Raw genomic sequence first — 4,809 nt, forward strand, 5'->3', positions numbered from 1 at the left:
TTGTTTTATTATTATTATTTTATTTTACAAGAGAACTTGCAAAGTCTTGATTTACTACTAATGTGTAAAATAGAAAAGGGTTTTTTCAGACTGGAGACCATCGTGTAATAATTTATTCTATTATGATATGAAATGTCAAATTTTTCTTTCAATAATGTTTTTTTTTTTTTTTTAAGTTTTGCAAGAATTTCGTGATACTAAACTTTTTATTATTTGTCATAGCAAGTTATTTTAAAAGTAGGATGGCTCACTTTTTATAAGATGACTGAAAATTTTACTTGAATTCGTAGTTTATTCTTACTTTTGGAAAGTGTGGAACTGCAGCGTGGGCAATCGACTAGAAGCAGGAGCAGGTAGAAATGGATGGCTTCTAGGTAAATAACTGTTTGTGTTTAGCTGTTTTTCCATTTTCGTGTTCAAAAATAATTCTCTATACAATTATAGATGACAGAGGTCATCCTCTGAAGCCATGGCTTCTCACCCCATAGCGCACCCACAGACAGCTGAAGAAGCTCACTATAACATGTCCCATGCCTGCGCCCGGTCAGTTGTGGAGCGCACAATTGGGCTACTAAAGGGAAGGTGGCGATGTCTGGATGCATCGGGCGGGAGACTCCTATAGGATCCAGGCAAAGTGTGCCAAATTATTTTGTCTTGTTGTGTTCTGCACAATATCTGCATGAGTTATGGTGTTGGGCTGCCAGAAGAGGAAATGCACATGGATGTTCCAGAGGATCCCCCTCCAGTACCCGCTGACTGGAATGCACATGCTGTTGCGATCATGAGAAGACGGCAGTTAATCCACAGGATATTTCAATAGGTAAGACCACCCGTTTTATGGAAAATATTTTTGTTTTTTTCCGAGTACCACACCATGCAAGTAATACCTTGCATTACATAATCTAATAGGCTACATTACATTATGTATGCTTTATATTTTTATACCAGTTTGTGTAGTTCTATACAGCTGCTTTGCAACAATGCAAAATTATGAGAAGCAGTAGAGAAACAAACTTTAAAGTATTTCAAACTCAAAACTTTTATTCACACACACACACACACCGTTTTTTTCAAACAATCAACAAGAGCACACAAAGTCTGGTTCATCTCAACCAGGGACTGTCATACCTGTCGCAGTTTAGTCACAGCATCACAAACTGACTGATTCAGCTCTTTCTGTGATTGCAGGATGGCCACAGATAGCACTCTCCCCTGGCTAGGACAGCTTGAGGTGGATGTTGATGGCCTGGGGGATTCCTCCTGACCGGAAGTGTTGCTTGATGCTGTTGCAGTTTGGGAGATAGATCTAGGGGCTGTTTTCCTTTGTAAATGTTCATCATCTACAGTAATAAAATCGCACAATCAAAACAACACTCAGTTTCGATAATCTATAATTTATCACATGTCAGCATACCTTCTGAAGCTGGTGCAGACAAAATATCTGTATCACCTTCTGCACAGACGTCAACAACAGGCAACAATTCGGTTGTCCTCCGGTGTGTCCTGTGGCCTGCACATTGCTTCTGTGTCATGCAACATGCTTTTTGGACTGTAATTTCAAGTCAGACCATTTTTTTAAAACTTCTTTTAGTGACCTTTTCTGCCCCCTACCTCGTTCACAGCCTGCACTACACACTGCCATGCCACAAATTTTGTCATTTTGATCTGACTCCAGTCAGCTGCGCACAATTTCAAGACCATTTGCGTTTTATAAATGTCGCATCTTGAAGAGAAGCGTACGCACGTGTTTTTGTGAGCACATTCGTTTTCTCTGAATCGCACTTAGGCACATTTGAGAAATTATCTTAGAGCAAATTTAGGAGGGTTTATACGCAACATTTTATAAATGAGGCCCCTAGATGTGCAAAATTAGTAGAGACATTCCAACAGACTAAAGACTGTAATTAAAGCAAAAGGTGGTTGAACAAAATACTGACCCAAGGGGGTGATCCTTTTTCCAACTCAGTGAATCTGTTTTTTGTTTTTTTCTGATATGTTGGTGTTATGTCTTTCACTTGGATGCTATACGTTGCACAGAGTAAATACAGCTGGATACAACAAAAACTGTGTCTGTCTTCATTTCAGGCTGCAAAGCAGCAAATTGTGATTATTTTAAAGGGGGTGATTCTTTTTTATACCCACTATATGTTATGTCTTTTTATTTATTTATTTGGTATGAAAAGATGGGATAACATACAGTCAGCTGGGTAGTTGTTATATTAAGTAGTTGTAGAGTTATTGACCGGCTGACTGTACATATGATCTTATTTAGTGTATGTAATATAAATAACCTAAAAAAAAACGGTAAGTGCTTTGTACTGGAAGTTCATGTTGTATTACTGTGGTATTATTCGTACTAATGCTGTTTCATACTATGCAGACAAGGATTCTGGTAAAGACTAACTGGGCTCTGGCTCAAAAAAGCATCCAGCACTCAGTTCTTGGCATTTGGTCAATACCTAATTTGATCAGCTGTGGCTGGTCTCAGGAATGTTGTACTGTCTTTTTTCTTTGTTTGTCTGCGAGGAGACTTAGTTGACACTAAGCTGACCCAACTTCCACCAAGCCAAAGATGTGAAAAGGCTTGCGGTTGATTGTGTGCCCTCATCTTATCATTAAAAGCGCTTGAGCTCTTGAAATGGGGTAGGTACTGTGGTGAAGAGCCTCTGACCAGAACTCATTGATTTTCTACATACGGAACTCGCTAAAGAGGTTTTGCCTTCTATCTGATTCTCTGCAGGAGAACTAGCCTCAAAGTGCTTTCATATTTCTCTACTGCTGTATAATTCATCAGCTTGACATTTCTTGCCATCCAGAGCTGAGTTGTTGATGTTAATGGCTGTTTAGTCAGAGGAGTGACCACAGCTCTGAGCACTTCAAGTGATGTATTGTTCACTTGCAAAGTTTGCAAACTAACTTTTCTTCTTGCAATATTTCAGTGCAAAAATCATCCAGAGTAAACAAAAAGTAAAATGTATAAATACAAGCAAATAGATAATAATTGCATTCTGGTGATAGACTCTTTTTCCAAACATTGTTTTGTTGTTTATTGCTCACCATCAACGCCTGTCCTCATTTGGTCATGTCCATTTAATTTTCATCAGGGTTGCTTTAATTAGCACCATCAGCGCATCAAACCTATCAGCATTTCTGATGAATATGCATGAATATGCCATCAGTGCCTTAAAGACCAGTAATGCTATATTGTCACTTTAAATCATCTTTCAATTTTGACCTGGATAAATGTCCAAGATCCATCAAGAGTTACTGTGCACTTGCTATCACAAAGTGAGGTGTATAAAGATAAATAAATAAATAAAATTAAAAAAAATTAATCTAATGAATATGTTAAAAATATGAAGGAAACGATGCATACAAACCAGGACACTTGTCTGAGTCACATCCAAGGTCTCCTAAATGGAACCTCATGTCTGTGGGAGGATGGAGATGAACATAGAGAGAAAGTTGTTTCAGTCCAAGAAAGATGTAGACAGAGAGAGAATTATGAAACATTTTTTTTCCTTGTCTGGAACTGGAACTAAATAAATTAGCTGCCAAACATGCAGCCCTTTTTAAAAATGTACCAAACACAGCAGAAAAAGCAGACATACTTTAAGTTTTAGTTTGTCTTGGATTAGAGTTGCAGATAACTAACTAAACCTTGAAAAGGTTTAATTATTTAGCCAACCAACCATAACCTCCATTATTATTCATTACTCAGTTTTCAGTAAGGAGATAATGCATTAATACTAGAAATATAATATAAGTAGTTATAAGTTATAATTATAAGCAGAATTGTATAATATTGAATATGTATAATAAATTATTATTCAAACTTACGAAATTAATAAAAAAGAAAAGTGTAAAGTATTTGCAAAAATTACTGAAACCTGGACAGGTTTGGTCATGGAAACAAATGTTGAACCATAACCTTTTCCGTTCTCAAATTTTACGATATTACTGGCACTTTTGAAACTTCTGCCATGAATCAGTAACTTGGATCAGCACATGGCACAAAGACATTTGCTTGTAGGATCAGAGGATAAATCCTCTATGGCATATCAGAAGTTTGAAAGTTGTCAACAATATTAATAAGGGTGTCAGGGTGGTCATATGGTGCCTGTGCATTTCCACTGCTTCAGTGATCTGTGGGAGAGGCAGAGTAATGGCCTGTTCCAACTCGCTTGACTTCTATAAAGATGTCCTTTTAATGGGGACATATGCCATTTTCCAATTTATTACCTAGTCTGCATAGAAAATGCCAAGGATGAATATGCAGATAGTACATCTGAAGTCATACAGTATTACCCACTTAAATTAAATGATTTTTAATTGACCAGCCTGGTACTCATGCATAGAACAGAAAATAGAGCAGAATTAAAACTTGAGTGTGTGGGCAGTTTGTACTTGTCTCTAACTTACTGTACTTTCTAACCTACATGAATCATATATATAATATATACCACTCAAATGTGGTTTCCCAACGATTCAAGATTTTTTGTATTGCATGCTTATCCCTTTCACTTTCTCTCCTTGGTTAATTCTCATTTAACATGATTTTGCCATATAAACTTACAGTACACTTTCAGTCAGAGAAAGAGAGAGAGAGGGAGAGGGAGAGAGAGAGAGAGAGAGAGAGAGAGAGAGAGAGCGAGAGAGCGAGAGAGAGAGTATCTTGAACAGCCTGAGGTTCAGTTCCATACTTAAGGGTACAACAGCCACTAACCAACTTTATTAATGACTGTTGAATGATTAAATTATTTTGATTTATTTTGATTAAAAACTCATGCACCAAAACACTGCTTATAT

Source organism: Sinocyclocheilus grahami, unplaced genomic scaffold, assembly GCF_001515645.1.
Source record: "Sinocyclocheilus grahami isolate Dianchi unplaced genomic scaffold, SAMN03320097.WGS_v1.1 scaffold753.1, whole genome shotgun sequence".
NCBI classification, from domain to species: domain Eukaryota; kingdom Metazoa; phylum Chordata; class Actinopteri; order Cypriniformes; family Cyprinidae; genus Sinocyclocheilus; species Sinocyclocheilus grahami.